Source organism: Propithecus coquereli, unplaced genomic scaffold (assembly GCF_000956105.1).
Source record: "Propithecus coquereli isolate 6110/MARCELLA unplaced genomic scaffold, Pcoq_1.0 Scaffold160, whole genome shotgun sequence".
NCBI classification, from domain to species: domain Eukaryota; kingdom Metazoa; phylum Chordata; class Mammalia; order Primates; family Indriidae; genus Propithecus; species Propithecus coquereli.
The window spans coordinates 2,502,566-2,516,124 of NW_012140525.1; the positions used below are offsets into that span (position 1 = coordinate 2,502,566).

Consider the following 13,559-nt stretch of genomic DNA (forward strand, 5'->3'; position numbering starts at 1 on the left):
AGGTACCTTCCTCAACGTCAAGCAAAGTCTATTTTAACACCAGAATAAGGAGCCATATGAAGATTAACATGTGCTCGCCAGATAAAATGGGACATATTAATGCTAAATCTAGATAAAACTCCACAAAAGATGCACTTATATATTCTCCAACGTCAACAGGTCAAAATGTATAAAAACTCTTTCCTGTACTAACAATAGCAACACAAAATAAAAAGAAACTGATGAGAAAAAACATATACAACATCAAAGACATTTTTATGTCTAAGAGAAGAGTAAATTTTTATTAACCAAAGCTAGGGCATAGACCTTTCGGGTGTTTAGCACAGAGAGGTCAGTCTGTGTCATTGGACCACATGTGGCCTTCCAGAAAGTCAAAGAGGAGAATTATGGGCCAAAAAAACCAAGTAAAACAATAAAATAATTCACACAAAAAAAGTCTGCATAAAGATTCTACGAATAAACAAATGGAATCCCATATGTTTTATCATTGATATCAGTACAATAACTGAATATACTATTAAAATTTGGAAGAAAAATTAATGAGTTCTCTTGTTCCTTCTTGTGGCTGGCCCTCTCTGCTCTGATTTATACCAATTTAAAATTAACAGGACTCGAAGAACGCTAAAATAAGTATATATGAATGTTCAGAATGTCACATGTATCTTTCATCAGGTTGTTCATTTATTTTGCCCTATGTCATGCAGGAAACTAGCTCTTCCATACCTAATTCACCTCCTCTATGAATCATTTTAGTAACACAGAACTAATTCACCACACTGGTGATTACCCTTTCTCGTAAGTGTTATGCATCCTGCCGATATGGGTTGAATTGTGTCCCCAAAAGATGCTCAAGTCTTAACTTCCAGTACCTGTGAATATGACTTTATTTGGAAATAGGATCTTTGCAGATGATCCAATTAAGATGAGGTCCTTAGGGGAGGCCATAGTCCAATATCACTATGTCCTTATAAAAAAAGGGAAAACCTGGACACAGAGCTTCCAAGAAAGAGGAAAGAAGGGAAAGATGACGTGAAGACACAAGGGGAATGCCATCTGCAGGCCAAGGAATGACTGAGGCTGCCAGAACTCAGGAATAGAATGGAACAGAGTCTCCTTCACAGCCCTCAGAAGGAACCGACCCTGCCAATACATTGATCTCAGATTTCTGGCCTCCAGAACTAAGAGACAACACATTCTGTCGTTTAAGCCACCCAGTTTGTAGCATTTTGTTACAGCAGCCCCAGGAAACTAGTACATACATGGTGGATAGAGTCAGCCCAAGCTTACATAGTGTGTGGTCGGAAGCTCAAGAAGCCTCATAGAATTGCTGCAGCACACATACGAGTCTACACTGTGGAACACAGTGTGAAAACTCTGCAATTTAGATGAGGATATGAAAGACATCCACCTAAAATATTGAAAATAATGTCTTGCGTTTACTTAAGACACATTTTATGTGTTTTAGTTCCTTGACTCCTCACAACTTACACTGTGAATAAAATAGGAAAGGCTTATTGTCTTCATCTTATTGATGAGGAATTTGAACCTCAGAGAGTTGAATGTTTTGGCCAATGTCACACATATATATGATAGAGCAAGTATTGGTGCAAAATCTTTTTTAAGGAAAAAAGAATACAATCATAAATATTTTAACTTGGATATTTAACTTTCAAAGGTAGTGCCTCTTCAAGTGACTCAAGAAAGACATTAATAACATCACACAGACTGAGTAGGCTGAGGGGTTCAGTGATCCGGGTAAAATGGAATAAAGCAAAAGAAATTGGTAGAAAACGTAACCCACAGCTTGTGAACCAAGAACCAGGCTTTGAAGAAAGAGATGGAAACCGACTGATAGAAAGAAAAGAGGCACCATGATGAATAAATACAATGCCAAAAAGAAAAAGAATAAATTATGGTGGAAGGCCTAAGCAACCAGCGAAGGAAGGCCTTCATCTGACTAACTGGGGAAGTCCAGAGAGGGTTGCAATGGGAAATCGGGTTGAAATAAGGCTGGGGCTTTCAACAGAGCTGAGAGACATTTAGTTACCACTGTCAGTTTTTGAGCAGGCTTTGCTGTGATAAAGAAAGCTGTTCTAGCAGCTATGTTAAAATCAGTTTAGTAGCACAGCAGTTTGGGATTGTAGCTGGTATAGTAGGTGTTTTTGAAAAGCTGATCAGTATTGCAGATAATGACCCTATTTAGATGCTTTAAGTTTCAGCTACCGGCAAGACATCCTTGACACCTTTCTGTCCTCACTCCCATATTTCTGGATACACTGGCCTTCTTGGTATTCTTTGGTGGAGGGGGCGGGAGTGGGGACAGAGTTCCTCTTGTTCCTGCCTCAAGATCTTGTATTTGTTCCCTCTGCTTGGTAGAGGATCTTTGCACTGTTAGCTCCCACTCTATATGTGGGACTTATTATTACCTGAAATTATACATATATATTGTTTTTTACTTAATGATTATCTGTCACTCCCATTAATATGTAAGCTGCATGGGTACAAGGACATTTTCTGTCCTGTTGACAGTTTAATTCCTAGAGCCTGGCACACAGCTTTGCATTAAGAAGGGACTCACTAAATATTTGCTGAATAAATAAAAGAAAATCCCATCTTATTCCCAAGTTCAACTGATGGCATCCCCTAAAACACTTTCTATCCATCTTCATGCCACTTCCTAGTATCCACCGCCAGCCTGGTACGTGCTGTCCTTCCTAACTGGATTAACGCAGCAGCCACCCAACTTCTCCCTACTGACGCTCAGGCCCCTCTCCAGCTCATTTCCCCACAGATGATCTTATGAAAACACAAATCACATCAAGTCACCAGCCCCTACTTAAAACACTCTCCATTGTTCTCAGGAGGAAAATCAAATTCTTTATGCAGCCAGCAAGACCCCGTGTGGACTGGCCCCACCCCGGGTGTCCAGCCTCACACAGTTCCACTCTCCCCTGATTCTCCTCAGTTACTCGATTTCACCCTGCTCCCTTCTGTAACAGCTCCTCTGCATAAATGACAGTTCCCTCTGCTTTCTGGAACGCTCTTCTTCCCACCCTCTCTCAAATTTTCCTACTCACACTTCAGCTATCAATCAAGCGTCACTTCTGCGAGTTCCTGTTATATAAGCCCACAAAACCATATTGCTCTATTCAGAGCATTTACCTCTGTTTGCAATTATATAATTATTATTATTAGTTGGTGTGTGTGTGTGTGTGTGTTTAGTTAATCATTGTCTTCCTCCCAAACTCTTCACTCCATGATAGCACAGACTATAAATTTTTTGCCCACTATTGGATCCCTAGGGTTGAGAACAGTGCTTGGTACAGGGCTGGCACAACACGAATACTTGCTGAATAAGTAAAAGAAAACGCTCTATTAAAACCAAAGAGCTAGAAGTCAACGCCAAATACACAGATACAAAAACTTTCCACAAATATTGAAATGAAGCTGAAGGCAAAGATATAAAATAACTATGAGCTGCTATTAAAGCAGGAGAGAGGGGGAGGCCAGGACAATGCAAACTTAGAAACAGCTCTGACTAGTGACTAGATAATAATGGGACCAAGAGAGTCTGTTTCATTAAGGAACCAGGCAAGAGCCAGTTCAAACAATTTACTGAAGCCACGTACTTATGACTTAGGTAGGGACAGTAACTAGGTGAAAGGTCATATTTGCATATCCTATTAACAGCTCCTTGACTCATCAGTCTGCCCTGGAGACATTTATCTATACAGAGAAACCATTCAAACTTTCCTCTCTTTGGCATTTTCCATTATAAAAATTCTCCAAAAAGTCCTTAGGTCCCTGGAAAATGTTTTAAAGACATTTCACTGTGGTCGATTAGGCATACAGTAATAGCTAAGTGAAGCAAGGGCCGTGGAGGAAATGGCATATAATAGAAAGAGCCCACTCTGATTAAAGTTACTCATGCACAGCTTGAGGAAATGTACACACTAAAAAGTTTTGGGCACTACAGGGTATAGGACAGGTTAAAGGACAAGGCCAGATTTTTTTAACCTTCATTGTTACTGCTTTATTCCCAAAACACTAGAATAGATATAACTCTAAATTCTCTAGGGGGAAAGAAAGAGCTTATTAGTTTACTTTTATTTCCTTATTTCTAGCTTCTTTTAAAAGAAGATGTAACTTGGGGGGGGGGCAAGGGTAACATACGTAACCTAAACATCTGTACCCCCATAATATGCTGAAATAAAAAAAAAAAAAAGAAGATGTAACATCGATAAGCATGGAAAACAACCTAATATCGCTTCCATTCATTAGAACCCTTCAGTGACTCATGCAATGAACAGCAAGGCTCCTGGTTTTGTTTCTGAGGAGGGCACACCAAGTCTTGACAGCATACTCCAGTTTTACTGGAATCAGTTTTCCAAAGAGGACGTACCACACCCTGCCTGAGAAAGGACAGCATGAAACCGGTGAAAATTCTGATCTTCAGAAATACAACAGACAATGACTGTCTCCAATTTCATGCTGTTTATAGGAAGAGAATGGAGGCATACAGATAGCAGGCCTGAAGCATGTGCAAATGAAACAGGAAGGAAAAACGAAAGCACAGTGAACAACTGACTACCAGATTAAGGGGGGCAGAGGAAAGAGGGTCGTAGGGGGGATAACCAGCCTTGTCAACTCCTACAGAAATAAGATTTCAAAATTCAGAATTAAAAGAAAAAGGTATTTAACAAAGTAACATTTAAAAACGAAATGGAGAAAAGTCTCACTAATTAACAAATTCCTGCTTTATTCAAGGACTCTACATTTGTACAAACCCCAATCTTGGCTTTCCAGAATTTACTGAAATTTGAAAGGATTATCTGTGAAAATAATGATTTGCTGATGCAATTAGTAATGTAAACAAGAAGTATATGTATAACCTACACAAAAGTTTTCTTTAAACACGATAGAAGCCTCTAGTTACATGCAAACAATTATCATGCCAGTTCAATCTTTTTCCGAAAGTTTCCCCCAAAAGAGTTCCAAAGGGTAACAATCTTAGTAGGTTCTGGGTTATATATGTAAGTGCTTAAAAATAATAAATTCAATCTTTAAATATTCCAAATTTCAGATTTTTTAAAGTTTGAATTAGTCTTCATATAAGTAAAATTTTACTGCACTACAAATAAGTACTATTTTAAAGCAAACTCCTTTTGGCATAGGTAAATGAAATTCTTAATATCTGAAATTTATGAATGGGCATTTTTAGCCATGGAAATAGCAGGTGGTAATACGAGTCTTCTATAAGGGCCCCAGCTTTCATTTTTATCTTCCATAAGGACCTCAATCGCCACTTTTATTTATTTATTTTTACCACTGTTCTGTTTAGGTTGTACATCACCAACAGTCAACTGGACGCTCAATGCAGGTAAAAAACTGTCTTTTGTGGCTTCGGGTGCTGTTGGCTGCACCTATCACTCTTTGTGCTTTCACTTCCCAGTACTTGTGGTCCATGTACTCCTCAAAATGAGCTTCCTCTATTTGATGAGGGAAGCAGATCTGCTGTTCTTACTGTTTCTTGGCATTGCCCCCCAACTCTGCTGTGTCATTTAAAGTATTACATGTTTTTATTTTTTGAGTTCAGTTCCCTCCTCCTTTCTTGAAGCTTTCCTCTTACACTCCCTGAACAAGAGCCATCTGGAAATCTTGTTCTTGTCCTCCATCCTTGACGTGAGTCCAGGCCAGCACAGCTGGGTTGCAGCAGCCACTGCCTAGGTGCTGCTGGACTGGCTATGTTCCAGAGACTTGCTGCTAATATGCAGCTCTTGTCCTTTCATGTTAAGCACGGCTAGTAGATGAAGCTTAACACATTGTTCAGAAGTTCAAGCTCCTTTGGGCACAGATCCCAATCTCACAGTCACACGTGATTTTGCGTAATGCCATATATATGTAGATCTTCTGTCACTACATGGCTCCAGTCTGTCCAGTCTCCAGTTGACATTGTAGATAATTTTCCACTTTTTTTTCCCCAACAATTACTGGAGTAAGTACTGTATAGATTATCCAAATTGAAATATTTCCTCTGTATAAAGGGACTCCTATAAACCTAACATGAAACCAAGCATCATTTTTATAATATATTGTCAAAATCAACGACTTCTACTGTATCTACTCACACACCAACACAAAAAATCTGAAGCTTTAAACCAGCAATGTCCAAGAGAACTTTCTGCAATGATGGCAATTTTCTATATGTGCTCTGCCCAGTACGGTAGCTACTAGCCACATGTGGCTATTAAGCACTTGAAATGTAGCTAGTGCCACTGAGAAATTGATGTTTGATCTTATTCCACTTTAATTAATTTGAACCTAAATTTTAACAGATAATGTGGGTAGTGGCTCTCAAAAGCTGTTAAGGATCTGAGATTTCCTCTACTTGGAAGCTAACAAATTAGCATGCCACAGTTTCATGGATGCTGGGAGAAGACAAGATTCTACGGTCAGAAACAAAGGACTATATTTGTCACAGAAATAGCAGTAGTGGGAGTATCAGCATAGTTGTGCCAATCCCTGAAACTCAATTCCCTCAGTATGATGTGAAAAGGACAGGTGATACCTGTACACTCAATGATTTGCATTACCGAAGGCGAACCCTGTGCTCCGGGTACCTGAATCTTGTATACTGGACAGTAAGCCTACCTGCTCTTTGCTCCGGAGGGAAAGACTACCTCTATCTTCCAAGGCTATCTACTACACAAATGTCCTTAAGAAGATAGTCTGGAATGAAAGCAGTAGGTGCCTTTGCTCATAAGACATGCAAAAACCTGAGTGACTAATGAGAACTGAATCCCAACAGTGAAAGTATCATACATATCTCTTAAATCTACTCATCTCTGTCCCTCCTGCTTGACTACCCTCCTTCTAACCACACTTATTTCTTGCTAAGACCACTGCAAGCTTCTCAAATAGTTATCCTGCTTCCACTATTGCCTCCTACTCCCAGGCATTTTCCATACAGTAGGCAGAATGCACCTTATGACACAAATCTAACCATGTCACTCTTGTTTCAGTCTTCAATGTCACCCAGTGCCCTTAGGATTAAGCAAACCCTCCTTAGTAAGTTCCAAAAGGCCTTGAGTGACGTGGCTCTACATCTGTCTGTGGCACTTCCCTTGCATCTCCTTCTAAGATTCATGTCTTTAGCCACACGTTTTTCTTTCATTTCCTTAAATGCGTAGGTCATAAAGTGGTGGCCCTGGGTTGAATTCTAAGTACAGATTTGTCTGGTTTGGCCTGCACAATAGTTTAAAAAGTATTTGGGTCATTTCATATTTTGGGAAATTTCATATTTATAAAATATGAATTTTGAGCTCCTCTTAAAAAAGTCCAGGCATCTGGCAACACTTGGCCTGCATCCCAACCTGACAACACTTGGCTGAAGCTGAGTATATACTGTTCCCTTCAGACAAAGCCTGGATTCAGGTTGCCACACCTCTTCCTCACGCTCTCATCTATGTATTCTTTTACATTATCTGCCAGATTTCCATTCTAACGCACCATACTCTGTTCCTGCTGGTTTGGAATACTTTTTCAACCCTCCCACTTCTTCAGCTGCTAGCTACCACTCATGTTTCAGGTCTTAGCATGTTCATGTGCCTTAAGGAAGCTTTCCCTGACCACCACCAACCCAAACAGGAAGAGATCATGCAATGTGTCATACTCACGTACCTGGGACCCTTCCATCCCACCATGTCTTCTGTGGTTCTCTGCACTACCCCTATCATGGCATGAATCACATGGTAATATAATTTTCTGCTTACAAATCTGTATCCCTCCCTAGACTTTCAGATCATAAGAGAGTGACTATAACTGTTTTGTATACCATTGTATACAGTGCCTAGGAAAAAAGGCAAACACATAGGAAGGGCTCACTAAACACTTGTTGAATGAACACATGAAACAAGTTAGCTGAGAAATGGCTACTTCAACATATTTGGTGGGGTGGGGGGGCATTTATAGATTTTTTTTTTTCTTTTTCTTTTTTTTTTTTTTATAGATGGGATCTAACTCGGTCGCCCAAGCTGGAGTGAAGTGATACGCTCATATCTTGCCGTAGCCTTGAACTCCTGGGCTCAAGTGATCCTCTTGCCTCAGCCTCCAGAGAACTACATGCATGCACTACCACACCTAGCTGAATTTTTTTTATTTTTTGTAGAGATGGGGTTTACTATTGCCCAGGCTGGTCTCGAATTCCTGGCCTCAAGTGATCCTCCCGCTTCAGGATTACAGGTGTGAGCCACTGAGCTTGGCCTTTATATTTTTACGTATTTATTTTTTATATTTGGATCCTTGAAATGCCATTCCTTCCCCCTCCCCCAAAGAAATTAAAATAACTACTTAAGTAGAGTATTAGCTATGTATTGGCAATATGCCTAGCACTTCACACGGATTAGCTCACGTAATGCTTAAAGCAGTTCTCTGAAGTAAGTATTTCCATTATTCCCATTTTGGAGATGACCAAACTGAGAATTTGGTAGGTCATGTGCCCTGGATGACACAAAACCACAAAGGGTAAGGAGAAACCATAGAATTATTTATCAGGCAGTTGGAATTATAGTTCTACTTCTGTCACTGACCAGCTATTCAACCTTTGATAAGATAAAGCTCTTATTCCCCACACCAGTACAGTAAATTGTAGGAGACACAAGATGATTGAAATTTCTCTCAGGAGACCTGAGAGCCCATGACACCATCAGCAACTTCATTCACAGCCCCCATCTTTTGAGGTATCTCTAAGTAGTTTAACAATTAACTCTTGCAGACTAAAGGAGTTAATGTAGAAAGAGTTACATCCACAAGAAGCTTTCTGGCTCAATTATGACTGTTATAACAAGCCACACAGTTTGAAGGGCAGTAATAAGGATTCTTTAATGTCATTTCACAAATAGGAAAACAAAGGTACTGAGCAATAAGTCCAGTGTAAAGTGAACATTACGTCCCTCAGGCTGCCCCTCAGCCTGCCATGCCTTACTGTGAAAGTTGAATTGAAGCTCTCTAAGCCACGTACATAAAGCCTAAGAAATTCTCCACACAGCTAGTAGACTAATAAATTCTTCCTAGGAACAGGAAGACTCAGATGTTACTGAGTCACACAAAATATAACTTAGGCAGAAGGTAAAGAACCCTGGTCAATCTTCTCCAGGTGGAATTCTTGCTAATCCTTTGCCCCAAGCCAAACCCAAAAGAAACAATTTTAAAAACAAACAAAATTCTCACTTAGAGTCTTGTCACATTTTACGTTAAATTTCCAGGGTCAGTTCAGGCCTCTAAGTGTTCAAGTTCCAGTTTATTAAAAATCTTACATTCAATCTCTGTGTTTCTCTAGGCATTATAATTTCCTTCCTTAAGGAGTTGAGAAAAAACTGTATGTGGGTACCATAATTTTATTGACTTGTTGAATGAAGAAAGAATTGAAATTTCTACAGCTTTTAACATTTGATTACCACATCATACTAGAATGCTTTTCTAAGCTTTCATTTTAAAAATACAGAATTCGTTTTATTTCCAAGTACACCCCTATTTTATGAAGGAGAAACATTTGAAATTTTTTATTTGAGAAAACAATGTCTTAGCAAACCTGGTATTTGTTCCAGTCTATTAAGTAGATTCACCATATGATGATCTCACAGAGCCTTTGATAACGCTTTCTTGACGTCATTCTACTTGTAATATGTAGTCATTAGATAACTATTCATATAAAATATGAAATAGAATTATGTGGTCTCTAAGTTAGATTGGAAGGCCCTTTAGGGCAAGGAACATATTCTATATCTTTCTATCTTTAATCATATAGCAGAGTGCATTGCACACTATAGGAACTCATGAAAATGTCTATTGAATCAGGAAAGCATGAACAACAGGACCTACCATTTAATATCAATTCTAAAGCTGATTTTCTTAAGCCATTTCCTTGCTTTCTTCATAGAGTAAGTAGAATGGCACTAACAGTGCTTCTTGTACCTGTGATTATAAACTGAAACTTTACAAACGATACATCACATGTCATTTTAGCTAAGTGTCTGAACTTAATTTACCAAAATGAAGGTCTCCTTCCAGAATTACTAAAATTAACAACAAATTTAAATTTGTACTTGGGATAGAAAAGAGATTCTAAAGAATAGAAAACATCTGAAGCAAACAAAGTTCTTATTTACAAAGACCGGGGCCAGTAAGATCTTCCTGCTGTTTGAATTTCCATGACTACAGCGGAATAGGATGGAAGGTCCATAGCTTTGGACGTAGGGTTTGGTGGGGAAGGGACGATTTCAACTCTGAACCTTAATGACCAGCTCCAGGAACACGTGCCTTTTAGCACAACAGAGCGACTGGCCAAATCACGTAGAGAGACTAAATCACGTCTCAGCCAAAGGACCCGAACTCAGACGACTAGAACACAAGACTCGTCATCAGGCAGCTCCACGAGACGAGCCCGTGCTCAAAATCACGTTCCATCCCAAGTCACCCCAGCGGATCTCCCACAACGACCCTCAGCGGCGGGCAGAGCAAATGCACATTTTGCAGAGGACAACACAGAGGTTCCGAAGGGTCGAGGCACAAGGCCACGAAGATGGGAGGGTGACTGAACCCAGACTTAACTAGTATCCCGAGTGGCGGATACTCTGCATGCTGCGTGGGCGATCGCCCTTCGCCTGCGTTTTACACTCTAAGCTGGCAAAGCGGCAGGAAGCGCAGAGCCAGACAAGGACGGGAAAGACGAGGACGGAATTTCCACCGCTTCCCGGCACTGGCCCGCACTCCAGCACCCCAGGTCGCTCCTCCGCTCCAGCCCCTCTCTGCCTGCGCGGCGGTCCCTTTTCTCCCCAAACTAGTCTCAGAGGCGGGCCAGGGGACCGAGGCGGCTCTCCGACCGTCACCGAGAGTTCTCCAAGTTGGGGGCAGACGAGGCGAATGAACAACTGCTCCCCTGGGGAGAGGGTGCAAGGAGAAGTGCGGAGGTGAGGACAGGAGGGGAGAGTGGCACCTCCTAAACTGGCCAGGGACGTAATGGTGGCAAGGGGTAGTCGGAGAGAGCTTTGGGGAAGCGAGGATGGCTCAGTCCCCAAAACCCTCCCTGGCTGCAGAGCTGGACCCCCGCCCCACCCCCCGACCCGGGCGGCCCGGGAGGAAATCAACAACCGCCCCCGGCACTGGGAAGCAGAGGGAGCCGAAGCAGCAGGATCCGGGTCCCCGAACCCCTTCCGCACCCCCACCTTCATCCTTGCCCTGCCCACCCCCGGCGACGGCGGCAGCAGCGGCACCAACCTGCGCGGCCGCGGGCTCGGTCCCGGACGGAAGCCCGAGCCTGCGGGCGGCGGGGCAGCGGGGCGACGGGCGGAGTTAGTTGGAGGCTCCGGCTCCCTGGGCGGGGACAGGCCGAGCACGCGGCGGCCGCGGCGGTGGCAGAGGCTCCCTCCCCGCCGCGCGCGGGGCCCAGCCAGCTCCGCCGCTCGCCCTGGACTCCGGGGCAGCTCCCAGTCCCTCCCCCGGGGCGGCTCCAGGGCCCGCCCCGCGCTCGCCGCCTCCGCTCCGCCCCTGCCCCTTCGGGCGCTGGGGCGGCGGAGCTCGGGAATGGGAGCCCGCGGCGTCCCCCTGCCGCGCGCAGCTTCCTGGGGTTTCCCTACGGGGATCGCGCGTTCGGGGTGTTAGGACTCAAGTGCGGGCAAGAGGTAGCCAAGAGCTAGATCGAACAGAACTCTCACCCAAGTGCCCCGGGCAGGGGAGTGAAGGCCGGGCCTGAAGGTCTCTCTTTGACCCGCCCGAGTCCCGTGTCCCTAAAAGCAGCCCTGCGAGGTGGCCACGCCAGTCGCCCGCAGAGACGCCGAGGAAAATATCCGGTGTTCCCTCCGCCCAGCTCCGGGCCAGGAGAACGTTTCCCCGACAGAACGAAGGACCCCTTTCCCCTAGCCCTTGCTCCGGCCTGGGGACCCAGCCAGAGTGCGTGGAACTGGCAGACAGGGCGCCAGGGTCGAACTCATGAAAAAGGTGCAATTTCAATTTACTCCACCCCTTGCCGGGTCCCTGGGTTCAGACCACCCGCTCCCGTTTGCGCAGTGCCTGACCCGGGCGCGGGTGGGACGGGGGAGGGACCGCCTTTCCCACCTCCATGCACACATCCCTTTCCACGAAAGCTTAGTCTCGCAGAGCGCCCGGCGCGCAGACACCGACCACTTGGCCCCTGAACTGCTGGAAGGGAACCCTGGAACCACCCTTTTTCCGCCTTACCCCAAAGCGGGAGAAAGCAGGGAACCAGGGAAGTGGGGGCTGGGGAATTCCAGTTCTAAGCTTTTATTCCCAAGAGGCTTGATGACGTGCAATACTGACCCCACACACAAATTGATATGCATTTAATTGACGTCGGGTGTTTGCCACTCTCTCCCCCTGTGCAAGGAGCCGCTTGAGTGTGTTCACCGCGCCTCCTCGCTCCCCAGCGCCAGTCACTTCTCTTTCTCCGGGAGTTCTATCCTCCCTTCCCCCAAGCTCTCCCATCGCAGCTCCCTGCAGCGCCGGTCCCGAGCTGACCCGGGTTCCCAGCGCAGAGCTCTAGTCTTTCCAGGCAGCTCCTCCTCCTCGGGTCCTGGGACAGGGGAGGAGGCCGCGAGGAGAGACCCTGAGGAAGATAAGGAAGCAGAAGCCAGTGGACTGAGCTGGTAGCAAAGTGCGAATGGAAGGGGTTAGCGGGAGAGCAGCCAAGAGTCAAAAGCCCTGGAGCCATAGGGGAATTCCCAGAAAAAAAATCCGTTTCTCCAAAGGGAAAACACGGATGCTTGCAGTGGATAGATTGGAAAATCTGGGCAGCCTCCCAACGGAATTCCAAGAGAGTAGCAGAAAGGCAGGAATAAACCGGTCAGGGCCTAGAGCATGCGTCCATGAGCCCCACTTTCCAACCTAAACTCCAAGGCAAGCTGATGACCCTAAGCTCCTGGCCAGTGATGAGAAATTCATTCTGCAAACTGACAAGATTGAAGAAGGCCAGCACGTTGGCTCAAGCCTATAATCAATCCTAGCACTTTGGGAGGCCCAGGAAAGAGGAACACTCCGTGGCCAGGAGTTTGAGGCCGGCCTGGGCAACATAGGGAGACCCCATCTGTACAAAAAAATTCTTAAATTAACCTGGCACAGTGGTGCACCCCTGTAGTCCCAGCTACTCCGGAGGCTGAGGCAGGAGGATCATTTGAGCCCAGGAGTTGGAGGTTTCAGTGAGCTGTGATTGTGGCCACTGTACTCTAGCCTGGGAGACAGAGTGAGGCCCTGTTTCTTAAAAAAAGAAAAAAAAAAGTGCTAAAAGACACAGAGCTGGGTCAGTTTTCAGAACCCAAGGGCTGCGCTTCAGCTTTAGGTATCCCCTAAGTCACTTATCCCTTCCTCCTGTCCTGAGTTATTAAGGAAAGCAAGCACTTGAGACTCTCCCTTAAAAAAGAAGTAATTTTTGGTGAGAGGAGTAGAAAAGGTGGACGGGCAGGAGTCCTAGGCTGTGGTACTTTTTTAAAAGTTCAATTCAGTACACTTTTGCATCAAGATAATTTTCCTCCTCAGCAGGCGACCTCCAC

General features: G+C 44.3%; 1 protein-coding gene across 1 annotated transcript in view; it reads right to left on the reverse strand.

Moving 5' to 3' along the window:
* PAM (peptidylglycine alpha-amidating monooxygenase) overlaps window positions 1-11,507 on the reverse strand; it is a 344,515-nt gene extending 333,008 nt beyond the window's left edge. Inside the window, exon 1 of the mRNA XM_012641055.1 lies at window positions 11,275-11,507. The gene's annotated coding sequence lies outside the window, so the exon portion shown is untranslated. The remainder of the gene's footprint in view (window positions 1-11,274) is intronic.
* Between the last annotated feature and the right edge of the window lie 2,052 nt (window positions 11,508-13,559).